The following is a 12555-nucleotide window of genomic DNA, read 5'->3' on the forward strand; positions in this document are numbered from 1 at the left end:
AGAAGATCTGCCCAGTCATCCTGGCGGGAGGAAACAAAATGCCGTAAATAATCACCCAGGACCTGGTTAATTCTTTCTACTTGCCCATTGGATTGAGGATGATAAGCAGAAGAAAAGTTTAATTTAATCTTGAGTTGTTTACAGAGAGCCCTCCAGAATTTTGACACGAATTGGACGCCTCTATCCGAGACGATCTGCGTGGGCAACCCGTGAAGACGAAAAATGTGTACAAAAAATTGTTTTGCCAACTGAGGCGCTGAAGGAAGACCAGGAAGAGGAATAAAATGTGCCATCTTGGAAAATCGATCAACGACCACCCAAACAACAGTGTTGCCACGGGATGGGGGTAAGTCTGTAATAAAGTCCATACCAATCAGAGACCAAGGCTGTTCGGGGACAGGCAGAGGGTGAAGGAGACCAGCAGGCTTCTGGCGAGGAGTCTTGTCCCGGGCACAGACAGTGCAGGCCCGCACAAAATCAACAACATCCGTCTCCAGAGTCGGCCACCAATAGAAACGAGAGATGAGTTGCACGGATTTCTTGATGCCCGCATGGCCTGCGAGATGGGAGGAGTGACCCCATTTGAGGATTCCGAGGCGTTGGCGTGGAGAGACGAAGGTCTTCCCTGGAGGAGTTTGCCTGATGGAGGCTGGAGAAGTGGAGATCAGGCAGTCAGGAGGAATGATGTGTTGCGGAGAGAGCTCTACTTCCGAAGCATCCGAGGAACGAGAGAGAGCATCGGCCCTGATGTTCTTATCAGCAGGGCGAAAGTGAATTTCAAAATTAAACCGGGCAAAGAACAGAGACCACCTGGCCTGGCGAGGATTCAGCCGTTGGGCAGACTGGAGATAGGAGAGATTCTTGTGATCGGTGTAAATAATAACTGGAAATTTAGATCCCTCCAGCAGATGCCTCCATTCCTCAAGTGCTAATTTAATGGCCAGTAGCTCTCGATCCCCGATGGAGTAGTTCCTCTCCGCCGGAGAGAAGGTCCTAGAAAAAAAACCACAGGTAACAGCATGCCCGGAAGAATTTTTTTGTAGAAGAACCGCTCCAGCTCCTACTGAGGAGGCATCAACCTCCAATAGGAAGGGTTTAGATGGGTCAGGTCTGGAGAGCACGGGAGCAGAAGAAAAGGCCGACTTGAGCCGTTTAAAGGCGTCTTCCGCTTGAGGAGGCCAGGACTTAGGATTGGCATTCTTCTTGGTTAAAGCCACGATAGGAGCCACAATGGTGGAAAAATGTGGAATAAATTGTCTGTAATAATTGGCGAACCCCAAAAAACGTTGGATAGCACGGAGTCCGGAGGGGCGTGGCCAATCTAAGACGGCAGAGAGTTTGTCTGGATCCATTTGTAGTCCCTGGCCAGAGACCAAGTATCCTAGGAAAGGAAGAGATTGACATTCAAACAGACATTTCTCCATTTTGGCATAACAAAGTCTTGGAAGACGGCAGGGGCGTTGCACAGGCCAAAGGGCATGACCAGATACTCAAAGTGTCCATCTCTAGTGTTAAATGCCGTTTTCCATTCATCCCCCTCCCTGATGCGGATGAGATTATAAGCACCTCTTAAGTCCAGTTTGGTAAAGATGTGGGCACCTTGGAGGCGATCAAAGAGTTCAGAGATAAGAGGTAGAGGGTAGCGGTTCTTTACCGTGATTTTATTAAGACCGCGGTAGTCAATGCAAGGACGTAGGGAGCCATCTTTTTTGGACACAAAGAAAAATCCAGCTCCGGCAGGAGAGGAGGATTTGCGGATAAACCCCTTTTTTAAATTTTCCTGGATGTACTCAGACATAGCAAGAGTCTCTGGGGCGGACAGAGGATAAATTCTGCCCCGGGGTGGAGTAGTGCCCGGGAGGAGGTCAATAGGACAGTCATAAGGCCTGTGAGGAGGTAGAGTCTCAGCTTGTTTTTTGCAAAACACATCAGCAAAGTCCATATAGGCCTTAGGGAGACCGGTTACAGGGGGAACCACAGGGTCACGGCAGGGAGTACTGGGAACCGGTTTAAGGCAGTCCTTGAAACAAGAGATACCCCAGCTCTTGATCTCCTCCGTGGACCAATCCAGGGTTGGGGAATGGCGTTGGAGCCACGGTAGTCCAAGGAGAATTTCGGAAGTGCAATTGGGGAGGACCAAGAACTCAATTTTTTCTTGATGAGGTCCGATGCACATTAGAAGGGGCTCCGTGCGGTAACGTATGGTACAGTCCAATCTTTCATTGTTAACACAATTGATGTAGAGGGGCCTGGCGAGACTGGTTACCGGGATGTTGAACCTGTTGATGAGAGAGGCCAAAATAAAGTTTCCTGCAGATCCGGAATCCAAGAAGGCCATAGTAGAGAAGGAGAAGGTAGATGCAGATATCCGCACAGGCACAGTAAGGCGTGGAGAAGCAGAGTAGACATCAAGAACTGTCTCACCTTTGTGCGGAGTCAGCGTGCGTCTTTCCAGGCGGGGAGGACGGATAGGACAATCCTTCAGGAAGTGTTCGGTACCGGCACAGTACAGGCAGAGATTCTCCATGCGGCGTCGTGTCCTCTCTTGAGGTGTCAGGCGAGACCGGTCAACTTGCATAGCCTCCACGGCGGGAGGCACAGGAACGGATTGCAGAGGACCAGAGGAGAGAGGAGCCGGGGAGAAAAAACGCCTCGTGCGAACAAAGTCCATATCCTGGCGGAGCTCCTGACGCCTTTCGGAAAAACGCATGTCAATGCGAGTGGCAAGATGAATGAGTTCATGTAGATTAGCAGGAATTTCTCGTGCGGCCAGAACATCTTTAATGTTGCTGGATAGGCCTTTTTTAAAGGTCGCGCAGAGGGCCTCATTATTCCAGGATAGTTCAGAAGCAAGAGTACGGAATTGTATGGCGTACTCGCCAACGGAAGAATTACCCTGGACCAGGTTCAGCAGGGCAGTCTCAGCAGAGGAGGCTCGGGCAGGTTCCTCAAAGACACTACGAATTTCCGAGAAGAAGGAGTGTACAGAGGCAGTGACGGGGTCATTGCGGTCCCAGAGCGGTGTGGCCCATGACAGAGCTTTTCCAGACAGAAGGCTGACTACGAAAGCCACCTTAGACCTTTCAGTAGGAAACTGGTCCGACATCATCTCCAAGTGCAGGGAACATTGTGAAAGAAAGCCACGGCAAAACTTAGAGTCCCCATCAAATTTGTCCGGCAAGGATAGTCGTAGGCCTGAAGCGGCCACTCGCTGCGGAGGAGGTGCAGGAGCTGGCGGGGGAGATGATTGCTGAAGCTGTGGTAGCAGCTGCTGTAGCATCACGGTCAGTTGAGACAGCTGGTGGCCTTGTTGCGCTATCTGTTGTGACTGCTGGGCGACCACCGTGGTGAGGTCAGCGACAACTGGCAGAGGTACTTCAGCGGGATCCATGGCCGGATCTACTGTCACGATGCCGGCTGGCAGGAGGTGGATCCTCTGTGCCAGAGAGGGATTGGCGTGGACCGTGCTAGTGGACCGGTTCTAAGTCACTACTGGTATTCACCAGAGCCCGCCGCAAAGCGGGATGGTCTTGCTGCAGCGGTAGTGACCAGGTCGTATCCACTAGCAACGGCTCAACCTCTCTGACTGCTGAAGATAGGCGCGGTACAAGGGAGTAGACAGAAGCAAGGTCGGACGTAGCAGAAGGTCGGGGCAGGCAGCAAGGATCGTAGTCAGGGGCAACGGCAGGAGGTCTGGAACACAGGCTAGGAACACACAAGGGAACGCTTTCACTAGGCACAAGGGCAACAAGATCCGGCGAGGGAGTGCAGGGGAACACACTAATTAGAACCACTGCGCCAATCAGCGGCGCAGTGGCCCTTTAAATCGCAGAGACCCGGCGCGCGCGCGCCCTAGGGAGCGGGGCCGCGCGCGCCGGGACAGGACTGACGGAGAGCGAGTCAGGTACGGGAGCCGGGGTGCGCATCGCGAGCGGGCGCCACCCGCATCGCGAATCGCATCCCGGCTGGAGGCGGTATCGCAGCGCACCCGGTCAGTGGATCTGACCGGGGCGCTGCAGTAACGAGAGTGTAGCGAGCGCTCCGGGGAGGAGCGGGGACCCGGAGCGCTCGGCGTAACACTCATCCCCTATCCTTTGGATATCAGACAAGTTATTTTTCCCCACAGAACTCCTTTAATAGATGTTTTAGCAGCTGTAAACATTATCATTCTACAGTACTACTGCAGGTAGGATGACTGGTAAGTTAATTCTTGAGACAATTAGATTAGAGTTTCTATCTATTATTTTGTACAGTTACAGAGAGTTTGTCTTGGAAGCAAAAGTCTTCCCAGTAGTAAAATTATATTATTGTGGTGTTCCAGAAAAAAAAAACTATAGATGGCCTATCCACAGTCATGGATGCCTGCACTACACTAAAAAGGGGATAAAAAGTGGTTGGCTCTGTAGCAGTGGCACATGAATACTGGACCCTCAATTTCTACTTTCCTCAACAGAAGCTGAGGCTGCAGAACCCCAGTGCCAACACTAGACATAGTATTGTGCCAACTGCTTCTGGATCTGTTCTCAGTGTAATACAGGCACCGAACAGCTGATCAGGATATCAATAGTATCATTCTGGGAAAACCCTTGTAAGGCTGCTTTCACACTATGAGTATTCATCCATTATTAAACATCCGATTTCTGTATTGTATAATTAAAAAATGGATGTATAATAACAGATGAAATAACGAGTTCTAATGGTTGAATAACGTCCGTCAAAATAACGGGCATATTCATCCATTAAGACCCGTTATAACATCCGCCATGTACCGTTATTTTATGGCCGTTTTAACACCTCTGCCTACCGGGACTACTACTACTCCCATCATGGAACAGACTTGTTTCCATGATGGGAGTAGTAATTCCCCAGCTGTGGGAGTCTGCTGGTGGCTGGGGAGGCCACATTAGTGTTTGTATTACTACCCCCATGATGGAACATTGTCACGATGCCGGCTGGCAGGTAGTGGACCCTCTGTGCCAGAGAGGGATTGGCGTGGACCGTGCTAGTGGACCGGTTCTAAGCCACTACTGGTTTTCACCAGAGCCCGCCGCAAAGCGGGATGGTCTTGCTGCGGCGGTAGTGACCAGGTCGTATCCACTAGCAACGGCTCACCTCTCTGGCTGCTGAAGATAGGCGCGGTACAAGGGAGTAGGCAGAAGCAAGGTCGGACGTAGCAGAAGGTCGGGGCAGGCAGCAAGGATCGTAGTCAGGGGCAACGGCAGAAGGTCTGGAAACACAGGCAAGGAACACACAAGGAACGCTTTCACTGGCACTAAGGCAACAAGATCCGGCAAGGGAGTGCAAGGGAATATAGGGAAGTGCACAGGTGAAAACCCTAATTGGAACCACTGCGCCAATCAGCGGCGCAGTGGCCCTTTAAATCGCAGAGACCCGGCGCGCGCGCGCCCTAGGGAGCGGGGCCGCGCGCGCCGGGACAGAACAGACGGGGAGCGAGTCAGGTAGGGGAGCCGGGGTGCGCATCGCGAGCGGGCGCTACCCGCATCGCGAATCGCATCCCGGCTGGCAGCGGGATCGCAGCGCCCCGGGTCAGAGGACGTGACCGGAGCGCTGCAGCGGAGGGAGTGAAGCGAGCGCTCCGGGGAGGAGCGGGGACCCGGAGCGCTCGGCGTAACAGTACCCCCCCCCTTGGGTCTCCCCCTCTTCTTGGAGCCTGAGAACCTGAGGAGCAGACTTTTGTCAAGGATGTTGTCCTCAGGTTCCCAGGATCTCTCTTCAGGACCACAACCCTCCCAGTCTACTAAAAAAAAATTTTTCCCTCTGACCTTTTTGGCAGCCAAAATTTCCTTGACCGAGAAGACGTCCGAGGAGCCGGAAACAGGAGTGGGAGGAACAGATTTGGGAGAAAAACGGTTGAGGATGAGTGGTTTGAGAAGAGAGACGTGAAAGGCATTAGGGATACGAAGAGAAGGAGGAAGAAGAAGTTTATAAGAGACAGGATTAATTTGACACAAAATTTTGAAAGGACCAAGATAGCGTGGTCCCAACTTGTAGCTAGGGACACGGAAGCGGACATATTTAGCGGAGAGCCATACCTTGTCTCCAGGGGAAAAAACGGGGGGAGCTCTTCTTTTCTTATCCGCGAACCTCTTCATGCGTGAAGAAGCCTGTAAGAGAGAATTTTGGGTCTCTCTCCATATAATGGAAAGGTCACGAGAAATTTCATCCACAGCGGGCAGACCAGAGGGCAAGGGGGTAGGGAGGGGGGGAAGAGGGTGACGGCCGTACACCACGAAAAATGGGGATTTGGAGGAAGATTCAGAGACCCTGAAGTTATACGAGAATTCGGCCCATGGAAGGAGATCTGCCCAGTCATCCTGGCGGGAGGAAACAAAATGTCGCAAATAATCACCCAGGATCTGGTTAATTCTTTCTACTTGTCCATTGGACTGGGGATGATATGCAGAGGAAAAATTTTATTTAATCTTGAGTTGTTTACAGAGAGCCCTCCAGAATTTAGACACGAATTGGACCCCTCTATCCGAGACAATCTGCGTAGGCAACCCGTGAAGACGAAAAATGTGTACAAAAAATTGTTTAGCCAACTGAGGCGCAGAAGGAAGACCAGGAAGAGGGATGAAATGTGCCATTTTGGAGAATCGATCAACGACCACCCAAATAACGGTGTTGCCACGGGAAGGGGGTAAATCAGTAATAAAATCCATACCAATCAGAGACCAAGGCTGTTCGGGGACAGGCAGAGGATGAAGAAAACCAGCGGGCTTCTGGCGAGGAGTCTTATCCCGGGCACAGATAGTGCAGGCTCGCACAAAGTCCCCAACATCCGTCTCCAGAGTCGGCCACCAATAGAAGCGGGAGATGAGTTGCACAGATTTCTTGATGCCCGCATGACCTGCGAGATGGGAGGAGTGACCCCATTTGAGGATTCCGAGGCGTTGGCGTGGAGAAACAAAGGTCTTTCCTGGAGGAGTCTGCCTGATGGAGGCAGGAGAAGTGGAGATCAGGCAGTCAGGTGGAATGATGTGTTGCGGAGGGAGATCAACTTCTGAGGCATCCGAGGAACGAGAGAGAGCATCGGCCCTAATGTTCTTATCGGCAGGACGAAAGTGAATCTCAAAATTAAATCGGGCAAAGAACAGAGACCACCGGGCCTGGCGAGGATTCAGCCGTTGGGCAGACTGGAGGTAGGAGAGGTTCTTGTGGTCGGTGTAGATAATAACAGGAAATCTTGATCCCTCCAGCAGATGCCTCCATTCCTCAAGTGCTAATTTAATGGCTAGAAGCTCTCGATCCCCGATGGAGTAGTTCCTCTCCGCTGGAGAGAAGGTCCTAGAGAAAAAACCACAAGTGACAGCATGCCCGGAAGAATTTTTTTGTAGAAGAACAGCTCCAGCTCCCACTGAGGAGGCATCAACCTCCAATAGGAAGGGTTTGGAAGGGTCAGGTCTGGAGAGCACGGGAGCCGAAGAAAAGGCAGACTTGAGTCGTTTAAAGGAGTCTTCTGCTTGAGGAGGCCAGGACTTGGGATCAGCATTTTTTTTGGTTAAAGCCACGATAGGAGCCACAATGGTAGAAAAATGTGGAATAAATTGCCTGTAATAATTGGCGAACCCCAAAAAGCGTTGGATAGCACGGAGTCCGGAGGGGCGTGGCCAATCTAAGACGGCAGAGAGTTTGTCTGGATCCATCTGTAGTCCCTGGCCAGAGACCAAATATCCTAGAAAAGGAAGAGATTGGCATTCAAACAGACATTTCTCAATTTTGGCATAGAGTTGGTTGTCACGAAGTCTCTGAAGGACCATACGGACATGCTGGCGGTGTTCTTCTAGATTGGCAGAAAAAATTAGGATATCGTCCAGATATACAACAACACAGGAGTATAACAGATCACGAAAAATTTCATTGACAAAGTCTTGGAAGACGGCAGGGGCATTGCACAGTCCAAAGGGCATGACCAGATACTCAAAGTGTCCATCTCTGGTGTTAAATGCCGTTTTCCACTCGTCCCCCTCTCTGATGCGGATGAGGTTATAGGCGCCTCTTAAGTCCAATTTAGTGAAGATGTGGGCACCTTGGAGGCGATCAAAGAGTTCAGAGATGAGGGGTAAGGGGTAGCGGTTCTTAACCGTGATTTTATTAAGACCGCGGTAGTCAATGCAAGGACGTAGGGAGCCATCTTTTTTGGACACAAAGAAAAATCCGGCTCCGGCAGGAGAGGAGGATTTACGGATAAAGCCCTTTTTTAGATTCTCCTGGACGTATTCGGACATGGCAAGAGTCTCTGGGGCAGAGAGAGGATAAATTCTGCCCCGGGGTGGAGTAGTACCCGGGAGGAGGTCGATAGGGCAATCATAAGGCCTGTGAGGAGGTAGAGTCTCAGCTTGTTTTTTGCAGAAAACATCCGCGAAGTCCATATAGGCCTTAGGGAGACCGGTTACTGGAGGAACCACAGAGTTACGGCAAGGGTTACTGGGAACCGGTTTTAGACAGTTGTTGGAACAAGAGGACCCCCAACTCTTGATCTCCCCAGTGGACCAATCCAGGGTTGGGGAATGAAGTTGAAGCCAGGGAAGTCCAAGGAGAATCTCCGAGGTGCAATTGGGGAGGACCAAAAGTTCAATCCTCTCATGATGAGATCCGATGCTCATAAGAAGGGGCTCCGTGCGGAAACGTATGGTACAGTCCAATCTTTCATTATTTACACAATTGATGTAGAGGGGTCTGGCGAGACTGGTCACCGGGATGTTGAACCTGTTGACGAGAGAGGCCAAAATAAAATTTCCTGCAGATCCAGAGTCCAAGAAGGCCACTGTAGAGAAGGAGAAGGCAGAGGCAGACATCCGCACAGGCACAGTAAGACGTGGAGAAGCAGAGTAGACATCAAGGACTGTCTCACCTTTGTGCGGAGTCAGCGTACGTCTTTCCAGGCGGGGAGGACGGATAGGACAATCCCTCAGGAAGTGTTCGGTACTAGCACAGTACAGGCAGAGGTTCTCCATACGGCGTCGTGTCCTCTCTTGAGGTGTCAGGCGAGACCGGTCGACCTGCATAGCCTCCACGGCGGGAGGCACAGGAACAGATTGCAGGGGACCAGAGGAGAGAGGAGCCGAGGAGACGAAACGCCTCGTGCGAACAGAGTCCATATCTTGGCGGAGTTCCTGACGCCTTTCAGAAAAACGCATGTCAATGCGAGTGGCTAGGTGAATAAGTTCATGTAGATTAGCAGGAATTTCTCGTGCGGCCAGAACATCTTTAATGTTGCTGGATAGGCCTTTTTTGAAGGTCGCGCAGAGGGCCTCATTATTCCAGGACAATTCTGAAGCAAGTGTACGGAATTGTACGGCATACTCGCCAACGGAAGAATTACCCTGGACCAGGTTCAACAGGGCAGTCTCAGCAGAAGAGGCTCGGGCAGGTTCCTCAAAGACACTTCGGATTTCCGAGAAGAAGGAGTGTACAGAGGCAGTGACGGGGTCATTGCGGTCCCAGAGCGGTGTGGCCCATGACAGGGCTTTTCCGGACAGAAGACTGACTACGAAAGCCACCTTAGACCTTTCAGTGGGAAACAGGTCCGACATCATCTCCAGATGCAGGGAACATTGGGAAAGAAAGCCACGGCAAAACTTAGAGTCCCCATCAAATTTATCCGGCAAGGATAAGCGTATCCCAGGAGCGGCCACTCGCTGCGGAGGAGGTGCAGGAGCAGGCGGAGGAGATGACTGCTGAAGCTGTGGTAGCAACTGTTGTAGCATAACGGTCAGTTGAGACAGCTGTTGGCCTTGTTGCGCTATCTGTTGTGACTGCTGGGCGACCACCGTGGTGAGGTCAGCGACAACTGGCAGAGGAACTTCAGCGGGATCCATGGCCGGATCTACTGTCACGATGCCGGCTGGCAGGTAGTGGACCCTCTGTGCCAGAGAGGGATTGGCGTGGACCGTGCTAGTGGACCGGTTCTAAGCCACTACTGGTTTTCACCAGAGCCCGCCGCAAAGCGGGATGGTCTTGCTGCGGCGGTAGTGACCAGGTCGTATCCACTAGCAACGGCTCACCTCTCTGGCTGCTGAAGATAGGCGCGGTACAAGGGAGTAGGCAGAAGCAAGGTCGGACGTAGCAGAAGGTCGGGGCAGGCAGCAAGGATCGTAGTCAGGGGCAACGGCAGAAGGTCTGGAAACACAGGCAAGGAACACACAAGGAACGCTTTCACTGGCACTAAGGCAACAAGATCCGGCAAGGGAGTGCAAGGGAATATAGGGAAGTGCACAGGTGAAAACCCTAATTGGAACCACTGCGCCAATCAGCGGCGCAGTGGCCCTTTAAATCGCAGAGACCCGGCGCGCGCGCGCCCTAGGGAGCGGGGCCGCGCGCGCCGGGACAGAACAGACGGGGAGCGAGTCAGGTAGGGGAGCCGGGGTGCGCATCGCGAGCGGGCGCTACCCGCATCGCGAATCGCATCCCGGCTGGCAGCGGGATCGCAGCGCCCCGGGTCAGAGGACGTGACCGGAGCGCTGCAGCGGAGGGAGTGAAGCGAGCGCTCCGGGGAGGAGCGGGGACCCGGAGCGCTCGGCGTAACAAACATACTCTGTTCCATGATGGGGGTTGTAGTACATGGGCTGAGGGATTGATAACACCGCGTCTTGCTTCGATGCAATCAGAAGTTATTAAACAGGGGAGCGGGCGGCATGCTCCGCTACCCTGCGATGTACAGTGTATTTTTACTTTCACTTTTAAATTCCCCGCCGGGAGCCCTGAATGGCCGCCAGGATGAGCCATTCAGGGCTCCCGGCGGGGTTTTTAAACTACTAATTTGACCCCCAAATGTATGCCCCCAAGGCATATTTATAATAATTAATTGGCCCCAGTGTGTTTATAGAAATTCATTGGCCCCAGTGTGTTTAGAATAATTAATTGGACCCAGTGTGCCCATCTTTATAAGTTGGGTATGGAGATGAGCAGCAGAGAATAGAGATGTCCCGGAGGTGCGCTGACTGCGCTAGGAGCAGGGCAGCAGTGGGGACATTTCGGGCAGCGTCGGTGAATGAATGAAGCCTACATACAGGACATGTCGGCTTCATTCATTCACCACTGCCGGTCCTGCTGCAGCCCTTCTCCAAGGAGATGAGAAGCAGGCAGCGGGAAGGAAAATAAGGACACGGGGGGGGGGGGAGGGGAAATAAGGATAAGCACACTGGGGCCAATGAATTATTATAAACACACTGGGGCCAATGAATTATTGTAAACACACTGGGGCCAATGAGTTATACATATGCATGGGGGGCATACATTTGGTGGTCAAATTAGTTGTTTATAAACCTTGCCACTGAGGAGCCATTCAGGGCTCCTGGAGGGGAATTTAAAAGTATAAGAAAAAATACACCGTACATCGCAGGGGAGCGGAGCCTGCCGCTCGCTCCCCTGTTTAATAACTTCTGATCGCATCAGGTCTCAGAAGTGAGACCCAATGCAATCAATCCCTTAGCCCCTGTACTACAACCCCTGTCATGAAAAAGTCTGTTCCATAATGGGGGTATTAGTACAAACACTAATGTAGCCTCCCCAGCCACCTGCAGACTCCTGCAGCTGGGGAACTACTACTCCCATCATGGAAACAAGTCTGTTCCATGATGGGAGTAGCATTAGTCCCTCAGCACTGCAGGGGTCTGCTGATGTCACCTCTTCTGAGCATGCTCAGAAGTAATAACGGATATTATAAACTGGGTGCAAACAGATGATGTTAACGGCTCATCCGTTTGCCATAGACTCCAATGTTAAAATTTTTACGGACGTTATTCCACTGTTATTTTTGACTGAAGAAAAATTAGTGCATGTGAAATTTTTTCTTCTGTTCCGTTTTTAAGGGTTTTCTAACAGAGGTTTTATAGTGGATCTTTTAACGGAGTGTGGTTTGCTGGTACATGACCTGGTTCTGTCCCTTGTCTAAGGTCCCTGCAGCTAGAGTCCCTCCATGTCTATAGGGCTTTCCTGTAGGGCTTACCCCTAGTCGTCTTAAGTAAAGTGTGTACATATTAATTTAATGTATAGGAAATATATGTATAGGACCTTAGTGGTCACGTGATACACAGTTGTAATGTATAAAATGCTTTTAAGGACCTTTGGAGGTCTTGTGATGTACCCAGAGTTCACTGGGTTCATAACTTACAGGTTTGCTGACCAATGAGTTTAGTCCAGCTCCTTATTATATAAAGGGCTGTAGTCAATAAATTATCTCTCTTATTGCCTGGCTACTAAGCAAGCAAGTCTCTTAGTTCTGGATTATCAAGCCAAGGACATCTCAGCATAAAGCATCTCATCAGCATCAATTCAATTCATCTAGGCCCAAAGCCTAAGAACCTGCAGTCACAAAACCTGAGTTACTCAAAGCTCAAACTACTGAATCCTGTGTGACTAATATCAGCTCAAATATTCTAAAATAGTAGCACAGTGGCTAGCATCAAAAGCTCATTGCTTCCAAGACCCAGCAAACCTGTGAGGAACCTGTATCCCGGTTCACTCTTGAAAAGACTGTTATGTTCAATACGATTGCAAAAAATCTGCAAGTAAAGTTTCTTCAGTTTACTT

The 12555-nt window shown here is 51.1% G+C and overlaps 1 protein-coding gene across 13 annotated transcripts in view; it reads left to right on the forward strand.

Moving 5' to 3' along the window:
• The window catches only part of DLGAP3 (DLG associated protein 3), a 538301-nt gene that overhangs the window by 458260 nt on the left and 67486 nt on the right, over positions 1-12555 (forward strand). The gene's annotated exons all lie outside the window — the stretch shown is intronic.

Source organism: Hyla sarda, chromosome 2 (assembly GCF_029499605.1).
Source record: "Hyla sarda isolate aHylSar1 chromosome 2, aHylSar1.hap1, whole genome shotgun sequence".
In the NCBI taxonomy this organism is placed as follows: Eukaryota; Metazoa; Chordata; class Amphibia; order Anura; family Hylidae; genus Hyla; species Hyla sarda.